This window comes from Oratosquilla oratoria, chromosome 13 (genome assembly GCF_046742065.1).
Source record: "Oratosquilla oratoria isolate Oo_2021 chromosome 13, ASM4674206v1, whole genome shotgun sequence".
Classification (NCBI taxonomy): domain Eukaryota; kingdom Metazoa; phylum Arthropoda; class Malacostraca; order Stomatopoda; family Squillidae; genus Oratosquilla; species Oratosquilla oratoria.
The window spans coordinates 37,071,318-37,090,622 of record NC_134789.1 but is presented as its reverse complement, the minus strand read 5'-3'; the positions used below and the strand labels follow the sequence as shown (position 1 = coordinate 37,090,622).

The following is a 19,305-nucleotide window of genomic DNA, read 5'->3' as shown; positions in this document are numbered from 1 at the left end:
ATATATATATGGAGAGATAAGGAGATAGGTAGAGATAGTGATAGATATAGAGATACAGATAGAGAGATAGAGATATAGAGAGAGGTAGAAAGATATAGAGATAAAGATATATAGAAAGAGGTAGATTTATATAGAGGTAGATGTATAAAGATAGAGAGGTAGAAAGAGATAGATACAGAGATATAGACAGAGAAATAGAGATAGAGAAATATGTAGAGATAAAGAGATAGAGATAGAAAGATTTATAGATAGAAAATAGAGTGATAGAGATACAGATATACAGAGATAGAGGTAGATAAATAGAATACAGAGATAATGAGAAATATATAGAGACAGATACATAGAGAGATATATAGATAGAGAAATATAGATAGAAATATAGAGATATATAGAAATAGAGATATAGATTGCGATATAGATATATAGAGATAGAGGTAGGGAGGTAGATATATAGAGAGATAGAGATACAGACAGAGAGATAGAGAGATAGGTATGTAGAGATTGTGATAGAAAGATATAGAGACAGAGATATACAGAAAGTTAGAGATAGAGACAGAAATATATAGAAACTTGGAGAGACATAGAGATATAGACAGAGAAATAGAGAGGTTGAGATAGAAATAGAGAAATAGATAAAGAGATAGCTGAATATAGATAGACAGAGATAGATAGAGAGATAGATACATATATGCAGATAGAGATAGGTGTAGATATATACAGAAATAGAAATTAATAGATATACATAGAGATACAAATATAGATAGATACATATAGAGATACAGATGCATATAGAGACATATTATAGAGATATAGAGAAAAAGGTAGAGATGGAGATACAGATGTGAGATAGATGGATAGAAATTGAAATACAGAGATAGAGAGATATAGAGATAGATAGAAATACAAAGAGAGACAGATATAGAAACAGAAAGATACAGGTAGAGCTATAGAGATAAAAAGATATATAGAGACAGGGATAGATAGAAATAGCGAGATAGAGATACAGACAGCGATACAGGTAGTATATAGAGACAGAAAGATAGAGACACAGAGGAAGTGAGATAGAGTGATAAAGGTAAAGGTATAGAGAAATAGACACATAAAGATATAGAGGTAGATATGTACATATATATATATATATATATATATATATATATATATATATATATATATATATATACGAGTTTGTTATATACATATTTGTTTTATTTGTTTTATACATGTGTGTGTGTGTGTGTGTGTGTGTGTGTGTGTGTGTGTGTGTGTGTGTGTGTGTGTGTGTGTGTGTGTGTGTGTGTGTGTGTATATGTGAATGCACATGTTTATATATGCGTGTATGTTTGTGAGTGTGTATGTGTATGTATGTGTGCATGTATATGGATATATATATATATATGTATATATATATATATATATATATATATATTTATATATATATATATATGTATATATATATATATATATATATATACACATTATGCGTGTGCGCGTATGTACTGTGGCTCTTGCCTTCTTGTCGTCATCTGCGTCGTCGGCGTCCGGGGTCTTGCCGAGTAGACCTGTGTGCTCGGACCTCGGGACGATCGTGCCCGGCAGAAGCGACTTCGACCGAGAAGACCGGGCACCCCTCCGAGACCTTTTGCGGCGGCGACGCGGGGACGACGACCTCCGGAAACGGCGAAACAAGCGCTAGGAAGCGACAGGTAGGGGATAATATGTCTACTGAGTATGTAAGGTAGGCAGAGCGGGTTCCTTCGACCCGGCGAAGCCAAGGCAAGGGGACTTCGCCGGGGCAAGGCTGGAGGGGTAGTGCCCCTCCACGACTTGCGTAGTCGTCGAAGGACTGGAAGGAACCGCTCGTTGACGAAGATATTTTGTTATATTTTGCTTTTCTCTTCAAGATCCCAAGGCCGGAGGAAAGCGATAGGGAATTAAAAAGCCGCACACTACCATTGCCATTACCACTGCCATTACCATATGCCATTACCGAATACCGTGCCATTACCGCTGCCATTACCATATGCCATTACCGAAAACCGTGCCATTACCATTGCCATGCCAGCATGAGCCTATGAAAAACAGGCTGTTTCTTTGCGGACGCTACTGATTGCGTCGTATTTGCCATTACCATACGGGAAGACCGGGAGGTTTCCCCTCAGCTGAATAAAATCTTTAGGTCTTATCTGGACCTACAGAAACCTTCAAGTCCTTTTTGATGTCGACGGGGAGTGTCTTCAGCCTGGCGACTCCCAAATGAAATATGTACACACCCCACAGAGGGATGGATGTCCATGGAACATACTAGACGAAACAATAGTGTGTGCAACAACAATACAAGATTTTAAGAGCAGATTATATATGGCGAGATACAGAGACGGGACATCACGAACGTAGCTCCCCTTTCCGTAAGATACAACTAGGTAGACACACACACACACACACACACACACACACACACACACACACACACACACACACACACACACACACACACACACACACACACACACACACACACACACACACACACACACACACACACACCTACAGCAGCGTTTCTCAACCTTTTTACCTTTGCAGAACCTTTGAAATAAATTGCATGTCTCAAGGAACCCCTGCGCAAAAAAAAAACATATACCATATCTTTCTCGTTTTATTTTCATCGTAATAATAGGTCAGATAGGATGATGTCTATATTACATCATTGCAATAACCAAAAATATGTCGTGCGTGTTTAATCATATTACGTATATGAAATTAAATAAAAAATCAAAAGTGCATTAGCTTATCTCACTTGTTCTCGCGGAACCCTTAGGGACCTTTTGCGGAACCTTAGGGTTCCGGGGAACCTTAAGGTTGAGAAACGCTGGTCTACAGGAACATGTCACGCCTAAAACTATCTAAATAAATACCCTGTGATCACAGAGCGCTTATTGGTACATCGTTTCGTTTGTTGCACCTTTTTAAAGTACTTGAAAAAAAACTTTAACAAGCGAAACGTACTAATAAGCGCTCTGTGATCACATGAAGTTTATTTTCATAGACTTATCGGCAACTACCACTATCATACACACGTTGAGACATTGCGACAGGTTTGAGGAAGGTGGGGCCGAGTTTATTCCTCTGAAGAAGCTCTAAGCGAAACCGGTCAGGAATAAACTCGGCCCTAGAACTGTCCTACTCTTCCACGCTCCTCAAACCTATCAAACACACATATAACTCTTCTGCTTGACTGATTAGTCAAAATGGACGGCCAATTCTTTGAAGAATACGAAAGCCTCACTTTGAGAGGATATGTAGAAATTACAAAAGAGAACGTAAGAACATAAGAATGAAGGAGACTGCAAGAGACCATAAGGCCTACACTAGGCAGTTCCATGTCCATTACCGTCTGTCATCCCCGTCCATAAAGTTGTCTAAGAAAGAAGTTTGAAAGGAGCTTAAAATTTTCACCAACAAGAAACATAGAAATGAAGGAGACTGCAAGAGACCATAAGGCCTACACTAGGCAGCTTCGTATCCATCACCACCTGTCATCCCCATCCATAAAGTTGTCTAATCGTTTCTTAAAACAACTGATAGTTTCAGCGCTCACTACATGGTTACTAAGTTTATTCCATTCGTCAACCACCCTATTAGTAAACCAATTCTTGCCTATTTCCTTCGTAAGTCTAAATTTGTCCAGTTTAAACCCATTACTGTCAGTCCTGCCCTGTTGTCTTAATACTATGACCTTGTTTGCGTCACTTTTGTTAAAGCCTTTGATCCACTTGAACACCTCTATTAGATCATCCCGCACTCTGCGTCTTTCCAAAGAGTGTACATAAATTAGGGTGCCTAATCCTCTCCTCTTAAGGTAAATTTCTGAGTGATGTATCATTTGGTCATTCTTTTCTGTACTGATTCTAGTGAATTGATGTTCATTCTGTAGGACGGAGACCAGAACTGTACCACATAGTCAAGGATGGGTCTAACTATCGCTAGATAGATTTCAATAATTACCTCTGAGATACAGAGATATAGACAGAGAAATAGAGATAGAGAAATATGTAGAGATAAAGAGATAGAGATGGAAAGGTCTATAGATAGAAAAATAGAGATAGAGTAATAGAGATGCAGATATACAGATATAGAGATAGATAAATAAAGATACAGATATGATGAGAAATACATAGAGATAGATACATAGAGAGATATATAGATAGAGAAATATAGATAGAAATATAGAGATATATAGAAATAGAGGTAGACAGACAGATAGAGATATATAGAGAGATAGAGATACAGACAGAGGGATAGAGCGATAGGTATATAGAGATCGTGATAGAAAGATATAGAGACAGAGATATACAGAAAGAGATAGAGATAGAAATATATAGACACTTGGAGAGACATAGAGATAGGTAGATATAGACACAGATTGATTTAGAAATATAGATGGAGAAATAGACACAGGGAAATAGACTGAGAAAGCGAGATAGAAATAGAAATGAAAAGATTAAAATAGATATATAAATAAAGATATATAAATGAAGATATAGAGGTAGACAGATTTATATAGACATAGAGGGATATAGAGATAGAAATATAGAGAAACAAAGATAGATATTGATAGATAGAGAGAAATATATATATATATATATATATATATATATATATATATATATATAATATATATATGTGTGTGTGTGTGTGTGTGTGTAAGGTCTTTGTCTTACAAGACGCAAGCCGCGTAGGCAAGGGTTCGAATCCCAGCAGATGAGTCTATTTCCATATATATGTATGTATGTATATAGATAGATAGATAGAAAGATAGAGATAGAGAGATAGAAATATAGAGATACAGATATAGTTAGGTAGGTATAGAGATAGAAGATACATAGAGAGATAGAGACATGTAGAAATAGAGATAGGGAGATGGATATAGAGAGATAGAAATATAGAGATAGGTGATAGAGAGGTAGAAAGATAAAGATAGATGGGTAGAGATAGAGAGAGATATAGATATAAAGGCAGAGATAAAGAGATATAGAGGGATAGGGATAGAAGTAGAGAGGTAGAGAGAAAAGGGGATAGAGATATGGAGAGATAGGGAGATAGATATAGATATCGAGAGGTAGAGATACACAGAGAGAGGTAGAGGGATATAGATTGAGATACATAGAGAGGCATATATAGAGATAGAGAGATACAGGTAGAGATGTAGAGATAAAGAGATATATAGACAAGAATAGATAGAAATAGCGAGATATATAGAAAGAGATACAGGTAGATGTATATAGAGACAGAGAGATAGCGACACAGATAGAGGAAGTGAGACAGAGGGATAAAGGTAAAGGTATAGAGAGATAGCGACATAAAGATATAGAGGTAGATATGTACATATATATATATATATATATATATATATATATATATATATATATATATATACACGAGTATGTAATATACATATATGTATACATGGCTGTATAGATATGTGTGTGTATGTGTGTGTGGGTGTGTGTGTGTGTGTGTGTGTGTGTGTGTGTGTGTGTGTGTGTGTGTGTGTGTGTGTGTGTGTGTGTGTGTGTGTGTGTGTGGGTGTGTGTGTATGTGTGTGTGTGTGTGTGTGTGTGTTTGTGTGTGTGTGTGTATGTGTCTGTGTGTGTGTGTGACTGTGTATATGTGAATGTGCATGTGTATATATACGTGTATGTTTGTGAGTATGTGTATATGCGTGCATGTATATGGATATAATTTTCGTATATATATATATATATATATATATATATATATATATATATATATATATCTATATATATATATTATGCGTGTGCGCGTATGCATTGTGGCTCTTGCTGCCTTCTCTCGTCATCTGCGTCGTCGGCGTCCTGGGGCCTTGCCGAGTAGACCTGTCTGCTCGGACCTCGGGCCGGGGGAAGGTTGGGGCCAAGTTTCCTCTGAAGAAGCTCTAAGCGAAACCGGTCAGAAATAAACTCGGCCCTAGAACTGTCCTACTCTTCCACGCTTCTCAAACCTATCATACATACATATAACTCTTCTGCCTGACTGATTAGTCAAAATGGACGGCCAATTCTTTGAAGAGTACGAAAGCCTCACTTTGAGAGGATATGTAGAAATTACAAAAGAGAACGTAAGAACATAAGAATGAAGGAGACTGCAAGAGACCATAAGGCCTACACTAGGCAGTTCCATGTCCATTACCGTCTGTCATCCCCGTCCATAAAGTTCTCTAAGAAAGAAGTTTGAAAGGAGCTTAAAATTTTCACCAACAAGAAACATAAAAATGAAGGAGACTGCAAGAGACCATAAGGCCTACACTAGGCAGCTCCGTATCCATCACCACCTGTCATCCCCATCCATAGAGGTGTCTAATCGTTTCTTAAAACAACTGATAGTTTCAGCGCTTACTAAATGGTTACTAAGTTTATTCCATTCGTCAACCACCCTATTAGTAAACCAATTCTTGCCTATTTCCTTCTTAAATCTAAATTTGTCCAGTTTATAACCATTACTGCGAGTCCTGCCCTGTTGTTTTAATATGATGACCTTGTTTGCATCACCTTTGTTAAAGCCTTTGATTCACTTGAACACCTCTATTAGATCACCCCGCACTCTGCGTCTTTCCAGAGAGTGTAAGTTAAGGTGCCTAAGCCTCTCTTCGTCAGGCAAATTTCTGAGTGATGTATCATTTGGTCATTCTTCTCTGTACTGATTCTAGTGAATTGATGTTCATTCTGTAGGACGGAGACCAGAACTGTACCGTGTAGTCAAGGATGGGTCTAATTATCGCTAGATAGATTTTAATAATTACCTCTGAGATACAGAGATATAGACAGAGAAATAGAGATAGAGAAATATGTAGAGATAAAGAGATAGAGATAGAAAGGTCTATAGATAGAAAAATAGAGATAGAGTGAGATGTAGATATACAGATATAGAGATAGATAAATGAAGATACAGAGATAATGAGAAATATATAGAGATAGATACATAGAGAGATATATAGATAGAGAAATATAGATAGAAATATAGAGATATATAGATAGAGAAATATAGATAGAAATATAGAGATATATAGATATAGATATATAGACTGCGATATAGATATATAGAGATAGAGGTAGGGAGATAGAGATATATAGAGAGATAGAGATACAGACAGAGAGATAGAGCAATAGGGATATAGAGATCGTGATAGAAAGATATAGAGACAGAGATATACAGAAAGAGATAGAGACAGATATATATAGACACTTGGAGAGACGTAGAGATAGGTAGATAGAGAGACAGATTGATTTAGAGATATAGATGGAAAAATAGACATAGAGAAATAGATTGAGAAAGCGAGATAGAAATAAAAAGGTTAAAATAGATATATAAATAAAGATATAGAAATGAAGATATAGAGGTAGACAGATTTATATAGACATAGAGAGATATAGAGATAGAAATATAGAAAAACAAAGATAGATATTGATATAGAAATATATATATATATATATATATATATGTGTGTGTGTGTGTGTGTGTGTGTGTGTGTGTGTGTGTGTGTGTGTGTGTGTGTGTGTGTGTGTGTGTGTGTGTATGTATGTATGTATGTATGTATGTATGTATGTATATAGATAGATAGATAGAAAGATAGAGATAGAGAGATAGAAATATAGAGATACAGATATAGTTAGGTAGGTATAGAGATAGAAGATACATAGAGAGATAGAGACATGTAGAAATAGAGATAGGGAGATGGATATAGCGAGATAGAAATATAGAGATAGGTGATAGAGAAGTAGAAAGATTTAGATAGATGGGTAGAGATAGAGAGAGATATAGATATAAAGGCAGAGATAAAGAGATATTGAGAGATAGGGATAGAAGTAGAGAGGTAGAGAGATAAGGGGATAGAGATATGGAGATAGAGGGAGATAGAGATAGATATATAGATATCGAGAGGTAGAAATACACAGAGAGAGGTAGAGGGATATAGATTGAGAGATGGAGATATAGAGGGGTAGAGAGATAGAAAGATGTAGAGATGTTGAAAGTTAAAGACAGAGATATATAGAAAGTTAGAGGCAGATATAGAAAGTTAGAGATAGAGAGGTAGAAAGATAGAGATAGATGTATATAGAGATGTAGACAGAGAAATAGAGAGATTGAGATAGAAATAGAGAAATAGATATAGAGATAGTTATCGAGAGATAGAAAGATAGATAGATATACAGTATATATATAGAGTTACAGACAGATAAATAGAGAGACTGAGATAGAAATAGAGAAATAGATATAGAGATAGCTGAATATAGATAGACAGAGATAGGTAGAGAGATAGATACATATATACAGAGACAGGTGTAGATATATATAGAGATAGAGATAAATAGATATGCATATAGATACAGATATGGGTACATATAGAGATACAGATGCATATAGAGACATATTATAGAGATATAGAGAAAAAGGTAGAGATGGAGATACAGATAGTGAGATAGATGGATAGAGATAGAAATATAGAGATAGAGAGATATAGAGATAGACAGAGATACGTAGAGAAACAGATATAGAAATAGAGAGATACAGGTAGAGCTATAGAGATAAAGAGATATATAGAGACATGGATAGATAGAAATAGCGAGATAGAGATATAGACAGCGATACATGTAGATGTATATAGAGACAGAGAGATAGAGACACAGATAGAGGAAGTGAGACAGAGGTATAAAGGTAAAGGTATAGAGAGAGACATAAAGATATAAAGGTAGATATGTACATATAATATATATATATATATATATATATATATATATATTACGTAATGTATTTCATCGAATCCTTTATGCAGGTTAGTCTTCCGACAAGTGTTTTTATCATTTGACAATTTTTGGAAATAGACTCAACCACTGGGATTCGAACCCATGGTCAGTAAGGCCTTTGCGTTATAAGACGTAAGCCGCCTAGGCAAGGGTTCGAATCCCAGTGGGTGAGTCTATTTCCACAAATTGTCCAATGATAAAAACACTTGTCGGAAGACTAACCTGCATATATATATATATATATATATATATACACGAGTATGTAATATACATATATGTATAAATGGCTGTATACATGTGTGTGTGTGTGTGTGTGTGTGTGTGTGTGTGTGTGTGTTTGTGTGTGTGTGTGTGTGTGTGTGTGTGTGTGTGTGTGTGTGTGTGTGTGTGTGTGTATGTGTCTGTGTGTGTGTGTGACTGTGTATATGTGAATGCACATGTGTATATATGCGTGTATGTTTGTGAGTATGTATATGTATGTGTGCATGTATATGGATATATATATATATATATATATATATATATATATATATATATATATATATATATATACATATATATATTATGCATGTGCGCGTATGCACTGTGGCTCTTGCTGCCTTCTCTCGTCATCTGCGTCACCGGCGTCTGGTGCCTTGCCGAGTAGACCTGTCTGCTCGGACCTCGGTAAGATCGTGTCCGGCAGAAGCTACTTCGACCGAGAAGACCGGGCACCCCTCCGCGACCTTTAGCGGCGGCGACGCGGGAACGACGACCTCCGGAAACGGCGAAACAAGCGCTAGGAAGCGACAGGAAGGGGATAATATGTCTACTGAGTATGTAAGGTAGGCATCCCCCGGCCCTAGCAGAGCGGCTTCCTTAGACCCGGCGAAGCCAAGGCAAGGGGACTTCGCCGGGGCAAGGCTGGAGGGGTAACAGTGCCCCTCCACGACTTGCGTAGTCGTCGAAGGACTCGAAGGAACCGCTCGTCGCCGAAGATAGTTTGTTATATTTTGCTTTTCTCTTCAAGATCCCAAGGCCGGAGGAAAGCGATAGGGAATTAAAAAGCCGCACACTACCATTGCCATTACCACTGCCATTACCATATGCCATTACCGCTGCCATTACCATATGCCATTACCGAATACCGTGCCATTACCATTGCCATGCCAGCATGAGCCTATGAAAAACAGGCTGTTTCTTTGCGGACGCTACTGATTGCGTCGTATTTGCCATTACCATACGGGAAGACCGGGAGGTTTCCCCTCAGCTGAATAAAATCTCTGGGTCTTATCCTTTTTTGACGTCGACGGGAGCGTCTTCAGCCTGGCGACTCCCAAATGAAATATGTACACACCCCACAGAGGGGTGGATGTATGGAACATACTAAACAAAACAATAGTGTGTGCAAAAACAATACAAGAATTTAAGAGCAGATTAGATGTGGCGAGATACAGAAACGGGACACTACGAACGTAGCTCCCCTTCCCGTAAGATACAACTAGGTAAAAATACACACACACACACACACACACACACACACACACACACACACACACACACACACACACACACCTACAGCAGCGTTTCTCAACTTTTTTACCTTTGCGGAACTTTTAGAATAAATTGCATATCTCAAGGAACCCCAGCGAAAAAACACATATACCATATCTTTCTCGTTTTATTTTCATCGTAATAATAGGTCAGATAGGATGATGTCTATATTACATTATTACAATAACCAAAAATATGTCGTGCGTGTTTAATTATATTACGTATATGAAATTAAATAAAAAATCAAAAGTGCATTAGCTTATCTCACTTGTTCTCGCGGAACCCTTAGGGACCTTTTGCGGAACCTTAGGGTTCCGGGGAACCTTAAGGTTGAGGAACGCTGGTCTACAGGAATATGTCACGCCTAAAACTATCTTATTGGTACATCGTGTCGTTTGTTGCAGTTTTTTCAAGTACTTGAAGAAAAAAACTTTAACAAGCGAAACGTACTAATAAGCGCTCTGTGATCACATGGTGTTTATTTTCATAGACTTATCGACAACTACCACTATCACACACACGTTGAGACATTGTGACAGGTTTGAGGAAGGTTGGGACCAAGTTTCCTCTGAAGAAGCTCCATGCGAAACGGTCAGGAATAAACTCGGCCCTAGAACTGTCCTACTCTTCCACGCTCCTTAAACCTATCATACATACATATAACTCTTCTGCTTGACTGATTAGTCAAAATGGACGGCCAATTCTTTGAAGAATACGAAAGCCTCACTTTGAGAAGATAAGTAGAAATTTAAAAAGAGAACATAAGAACATAAGAATGAAGGAGGCTACAAGAGACCATAAGGCCTACACTAGGCAGTTCCATGTCCATTACCGTCTGTCATCCCCGTCCATAAAGTTGTCTAAGAAAGAAGTTTGAAAGCAGCTTAAAATTTTCACCAACAAGAAACATAAAAATGAAGGAGACTGCAAGAGACCATAAGGCCTACACTAGGCAGCTCCGTATCCATCACCACCTGTCATCCCCATCCATAAAGGTGTCTAATCGTTTCTTAAAACAACTGATAGTTTCAGCGCTTACTGCATGGTTACTAAGTTTATTCCATTCGTCAACCACCCTATTAATAAACCAATTCTTGCCTATTTCCTTCTTAAATCTAAATTTGTCCAGTTTATAACCATTACTGCGAGTCCTGCCCTGTTGTTTTAATATGATGACCTTGTTTGCGTCACCCTTGTTAAAGCCTTTGATTCACTTGAACACCTCTACTAGATCACCCCGCACTCTGCGTCTTTCCAGAGAGTGTAAGTTAAGGTGCCTTAGCCTCTATTCGTAAGGTAAATTTCTGAGTGATGTATCATTTGGTCATTCTTTTCTGTACTGATTCTAGTGAATTGATGTTCATTCTGTAGGACGGAGACCAAAACTGTACCGCATAGTCAAGGATGGGTCTAACTATCACTAGATAGATTTCAATAATTACCTCTGAGATACAGAGATATAGACAGAGAAATAGAGATAGAGAAATATGTAGAGATAAAGAGATATAGATAGAAAGGTCTATAGATAGAAAAATAGAGATAGAGTGATAGAGATGTTGATATACAGATATAGAGATAGATAAATAAAGATACAGAGATAATGAGAAATATATAGAGATAGATATATAGATAGAGAAATATAGATAGAAATATAGAGATATATAGAAATAGAGATATAGACTGCCATATAGATATATAGAGAAAGAGGTAGGGAGATAGATAGAGATATATAGAGAGATAGAGATACAGACAGAGAGGTAGAGCGATAGGTATATAGAGATCGTGATAGAAAGATATAGAGACAGAGATATACAGAAAGAGATAGACAGAAATATATAGACACTTGGAGAGACATAGAGATAGGTAGATAGAGAGACAGATTGATTTAGAGATATAGATGGAAAAATAGACATAGAGAAATAGATTGAGAAAGCGAGATAGAGATAGAAATAAAAAGGTTAAAATAGATATATAAATAAAGATATAGAAATAAATATATAGAGGTAGACAGATTTATATAGACATAGAGAGATATAGAGATAGAAATATAGAGAAACAAAGATAGATATTGATAGATAGGGAGAAATATATATATATATATATATATATATATATATATATATGTATATATGTATGTATGTATGTATATAGATAGATAGATAGAAAGATAGAGATAGAGAGATAGAAATATAGAGATACAGATATAGTTAGGTAGGTATAGAGATAGAAGAAGATACATAGAGAGATAGAGACATGTAGAAATAGAGATAGGGAGATGGATATAGAGAGATAGAAATATAGAGATAGGTGATAGAGAGGTAGAAAGATAAAGATAGATGGGTAGAGATAGAGAAAGATATAGATATAAAGGCAAAGATAAAGAGATGTAGAGAGATAGGGATAGAAGTAGAGAGATAGAGAGATAAGGGGATAGAGATATGGAGACAGAGGGAGATAGAGATAGATATATAGATATCGAGAGGTAGAAATACACAGAGAGAGGTAGAGGGATATAGATTGAGAGATAGAGATATAGAGGGGTAGAGAGATAGAAAGAGATAGAAAGTTTGAAAGTTAAAGACAGAGAAATATAGAAAGTTAGAGACAGATATAGAAAGTTAGAGATAGAGAGGTAGAAAGATAGAGATAGATGTATATAGAGATGTAGACAGAGAAATAGAGAGATTGAGATAGAAATAGAGAAATAGATATAGAGATAGTTATCGAGAGATAGAAAGATAGATAGATACACAGTATATATATAGAGATACAGACAGAGAAATAAAGAGATTGAGATAGAAATAGAGAAATAGATATAGAGATAGCTGAATATAGATAAACAGAGATAGGTAGAGAGATAGACATATATACAGAGACAGGTGTAAATATATATATAGAGATAAATAGATATGCATATAGATACAGATATAGGTACATATAGCAATACAGATGCATATAGAGACATATTATAGAGATATAGAGAAAAAGGTAGAGATGGAGATACAGATAGTGAGATAGATGGATAGAGATAGAAATAAAGAGATACAGAGATATAGAGATAGACAGAGATACATAGAGAAACAGATATAGAAATAGAGAGATACAGTTAGAGCTATAGAGATTAAGAGATATATAGAGACATGGATAGATAGAAATAGTGAGATAGAAATATAGACAGCGATACAGGTAGATGTATATAGAGACAGAGAGATAGAGACAGAGAGAGGAAGTGAGATAGAGGGATAAAGGTAAAGGTATAGAGAGAGACATAAAGATATAGAGGTAGATATGTACATATCATTTATATATATATATATATATATATATATATATATATATATATGTATATATACTGTATATATATATATATGTATATATACTGTATATATATATATATATACATAAATAAAATACATATACATATACGAGTATTTAATATACATATATGTATACATGGCTATATACATATGTGTGTGTGACTGTGTGTGTGTGTGTGTGTGTGTGTGTGTGTGTGTGTGTGTGTGTGTGTGTGTGTGTGTGTGTGTGTGTGTGTGTGTGTGTGTGTGTATGTGTGTGTGTGTGTGTGTGTATGTGTGTGTATGTGTGTGTGTGTGTGTGTGTGTGTGTGTGTGTGTGTGTGTGTATGTGTGTGTGTGTGTGTGTGTGTGTGTGTGTGTGTGTGTGTGTGTGTGTGTGTGTGTGTGTGTGTGTGTGTGTGTGTGTGTGTGTGTGTGTGTGTGTGTGTGTGTGTGTGTGTGTGTGTGTGTGTGTATATGTGAATGCACATGTGCATATATGCGTGTATGTTTGTGAGTGTGTATGTGTATGAATGTGTGCATGTATATGGATATATTTTTCGTGTATACATACATACATACATATATATATATATATATATATATATATATATATATATATATATATATATATATATATATATATATATATATATATATATATTATGCGTGTGCGCGTATGCACTGGCTCTTGCCTTCTCTCGTCATCTGCGTCGTCGGCGTCTGGGGCCTTGCCGAGTAGACCTGTTTGCTCGGACCTCGGGACCATCGTGCCCGGCAGAAGCTGCTTCGACCGAGAAGACCGGGCACCCCTCCGCGACCTTTAGCGGCGGCGACGCGGGAACGACGAACTCCGGAAACGGCCAAACAAGCGCTAGGAAGCGACAGGAAGGGGATAATATGTCTACTGAGTATGTAAGGTAGGCATCCCCCGGCCCTAGCAGAGCGGCTTCCTTAGACCCGGCGAAGCCAAGGCAAGGGGACTTCGCCGGGGCAAGGCTGGAGGGGTAACAGTGCCCCTCCACGACTTGCGTAGTCGTCGAAGGACTCGAAGGAACCGCTCGTCGCCGAAGATAGTTTGTTATATTTTGCTTTTCTCTTCAAGATCCCAAGGCCGGAGGAAAGCGATAGGGAATTAAAAAGCCGCACACTACCATTGCCATTACCACTGCCATTACCATATGCCATTACCGAATACCATGCCATTACCATTGCCATGCCACCATGAGCCTATGAAAAACAGGCTATTTCTTTGCGGACACTACTGACTGCGTCGTATTTCCCATTACCATACGGGAAGACCGGGAGGTTTCCCCTCAGCTGAATAAAATCTTCGGGTTTTATCTGGACCTACAGAAACCTTCAAGTCCTTTTTGACGTCGACGGAGAGTGTCTTCAGCCTGGCGACTCCCAAATGAAATATGTACACACTCCACAGAGCGGTGGATGTATGGAACATACTAGACGAAACAATAGTGTGTGCAAAAACAATACAAGAATTTAAGAGCAGATTATATATGGCGAGATACAGAGACGGGACATCACGAACGTAGCTCCCCTTTCCGTAAGATACAACTAGGTAAACACACACACACACACACACACACACACACACACACACACACACACACACACACACACACACACACACACACACACACACACACACCTACAGCAGCGTTTCTCAACCTTTTTACCTTTGTGGAACATTTAAAACAAATTGCATGTCTCAAGGAACCCCAGCGAAAAAAAACCATATACCATATCTTTCTCGTTTTATTTTCATCGTAATAATAGGTCAGATAGGATGATGTCTATATTACATTATTGCAATAACCAAAAATATGTCGTGCGTGTTTAATTATATTACGTATATGAAATTAAATAAAAAATCAAAAGTGCATTAGCTTATCTCACTTGTTCTCGCGGAACCCTTAGGGACCTTTTGCGGAACCTTAGGGTTCCGGGGAACCCTGGTTGAGAAACGCTGGTCTACAGGAACATGTCACGCCTAAAACTATCTAAATAAATGCCCTGTGATCACAGAGCGCTTATTGGTACATCGTGTCGTTTGTTGCACCTTTTTCAAGTACTTGAAAAAAAAACTTTAACAAGCGAAACGTACTAATAAGCGCTCTGTGATCACATGGTGTTTATTTTCATAAACTTGTCGACAACTACCACTATCATACACACGTTGAGACATTGCGACAGGTTTAAGGAAGGTGGGGCCGAGTTTATTCCTCTGAAGAAGCTCTAAGCGAAACCGGTCAGGAATAAACTCGGCCCTAGAACTGTTCTACTCTTCCATCCTCCTCAAACCTATCAAACACACATACAACTCTTCTTCTGCTTGACTGATTAGTCAAAATGGACGGCCAATTCTTTGAAGAATACGAAAGCCTCACTTTGAGAGGATATGTAGAAATTACAGAAGAGAACATAAGAACATAAGAATGAAGGAGACTGCGAGAGACCATAAGGCCTACACTAGGCAGTTCCATGTCCATTACCGTCTGTCATCCCCGTCCATAAAGTTGTCTAAGAAAGAAGTTTGAAAGCAGCTTAAAATTTTCACCAACAAGAAACATAGAAATGAAGGAGACTGCAAGAGACCATAAGGCCTACACTAGGCAGCTCCGTATCCATCACCACCTGTCATCCCCATCCATAAAGTTGTCTAATCGTTTCTTAAAACAACTGATAGTTTCAGCGCTTACTACATAGTTATTAAGTTTATTTCATTCGTCGACCACCCTATTATTAAACCAATTCTTGCCTATTTCCTTCTTAAATCTAAATTTGTCCAGTTTATAACCATTACTGCGAGTCCTGCCCTGTTGTTTTAATATGATGACCTTGTTTGCATCACCTTTGTTAAAGCCTTTGATCCACTTGAACACCTCTATTAGATCACCCCGCACTCTGCGTCTTTCCAGAGAGTGTAAGTTAAGGTGCCTAAGCCTCTCTTCGTAAGGCAAATTTCTGAGTGATGTATCATTTGGTCATTCTTTTCTGTACTGATTCTAGTGAATTGATGTTCATTCTGTAGGACGGAGACCAGAACTGTACCACATAGTCAAGGATGGGTCTAACTATCGCTAGATAGATTTCAATAATTACCTCTGAGATACAGAGATATAGACAGAGAAATAGAGATAGAGAAATATGTAGAGATAAAGAGATATAGATAGAAAGGTCTATAGATAGAAAAATAGAGATAGAGTGATAGAGATGTTGATATACAGATATAGAGATAGATAAATAAAGATACAGAGATAATGAGAAATATATATAGATAGGTACATAGAGAGATATATAGATAGAGAAATATAGATAGAAATATAGAGATATATAGAGATAGAGGTAGGGAGACAGATAGATATATATAGAGAGATAGAGATACAGACAGAGGGATAGAGCGATAGGTATATAGAGATCGTGATAGAAAGATATAGAGACAGAGATATACAGAAAGAGATAGAGATAGAAATATATAGACACTTGGAGAGACATAGAGATAGGTAGATATAGACACAGATTGATTTAGAAATATAGATGGAAAAATAGACATAGAGAAATAGATTGAGAAAGCGAGATAGAGATAGAAATGAAAAGGTTAAAATAGATATATAAATAAAGATATAGAAATGAAGATATAGAGGTAGACAGATTTATATAGACATAGAGAGATATAGAAATAGAAACATAGAGAAACAAAGATAGATATTGATAGATAGAGAGAAATATATATATATATGTATATATATATATATATATATATATATATACATATACATATATATACATATATATGTATATATATATGTATATATGTGTAAGGTCTTTGTCTTACAAGACGCAAGCCGCGTAGGCAAGGGTTCGAATCCCAGCAGATGAGTCTATTTCCATATATATGTATGTATGTATATAGATAGATAGATAGAAAGATAGAGATAGAGAGATAGAAATATAGAGGTGCAGATATAGTTAGGTAGGTATAGAGATAGAAGGAGATACATAGTGAGATAGAGACATGTAGAAATAGAGATAGGGAGATCTATATAGAGAGATAGAAATATAGAGATAGATGATAGAAGGTAGATAGATAAAGATAGATGGGTAGAGATAGAGATAGAGATAGATATAGATATAAAAGCAGAGATAAAGAGATATAGAGAGATAGGAATAGAAGTAGAGAGGTAGAGAGATAAGGGGATAGAGACATGGAGATAGAGGGAGATAGAGATAGATATATAGATATCGAGAGGTAGAAATACACAGAGAGAGGTAGAGGGATATAGATTGAGAGATGGAGATATAGAGGGGTAGAGAGATAGAAAGATGTAGAGATGTTGAAAGTTAAAGACAGAGAAAAATAGAAAGTTAGAGACAGATATAAAAAAGTTAGAGATAGAGACGTAGAAAGATAGAGATAGATGTATATAGAGATGTAGACAGAGAAATAGAGAGATTGAGATAGAAATAGAGAAATAGATATAGAGATAGTTATCGAGAATTAGAAAGATAGATAGATATGCATACAGTATATATATAGAGTTACAGACAGAGAAATAGAGAGATTGAGATAGAAATAGAGAAATAGATATAGAGAGTTGAATATAGATAGACAGAGATAGATAGAGAGATAGATACATATATACAGAGATAGGTGTAGATATATATATATATATATATATATATATATATATATATATAAAAAGATATGCATATAGATACAGATATAGGTACATACAGAGATACAGATGCATATAGAGACATATTATAGAGATATAGAGAAAAAGGTAGAGATGGAGATATAGATAATGAGATCGATGGATAGAAATTGAAATAAAGAGATAGAGAGATATAGAGATAGACAGAGATACATAGAGAAACAGATATAGAAACAGAGAGATATAGGTAGACCTATAGAGATAAATAGATATATAGAGACAGGGATAGATAGAAATAGCGAGATAGAGATATAGACAGCGATACAGTTAGATGTATATAGAGACAGAGAGATAGAGACACAGATAGAGAAAGTGAGACAGAGGATAAAGGTAAAGGTATAGAGAGAGACATAAAGATAAAGAAGTAGATATGTACATATTATATATATATATATATATATAATATATACGAATATGTAATATATATATATGTATACATGGCTGTATACATATGTGTGTGTGACTCTGTGTGTGTGTGTGTGTGTGTGTGTGTGTGTGTGTGTGTGTGTGTGTGTGTGTGTGTGTGTGTGTGTGTGTGTGTGTGTGTGTGTGTGTTTGTGTTCTTGTGTGTATGACTGTGTATATGTAAATGCACATGTGTATATATGCGTGTATATTTGTGAGTGTGTATGTGTGCATGTATATGGGTATATTTTTCGTATATATATATATATATATATATATATATATATACATATATATATATATATATATATATATATATATATATATACATACATATACGTATATCTATTATGCGTGTGCGCGTATACACTGTGGCTCTTGCCTTCTCGTCATCTGCGTCGGCGTCCAGAGCCTTGCCGAGTAGACCTGTGTGCCCGACCTCGGGACGATCGTGCCCGGCAGAAGCTACTTCGACCGAGAAGACCGGGCACCCCTCCGCGACCTTTAGCGGTGGCG

General features: G+C 36.6%; 1 protein-coding gene across 5 annotated transcripts in view; it reads left to right on the top strand.

The window, feature by feature from the left end:
- Positions 1-19,305, top strand: part of LOC143032384 (uncharacterized) — a 225,827-nt gene that overhangs the window by 164,588 nt on the left and 41,934 nt on the right. The window lies entirely within an intron of this gene.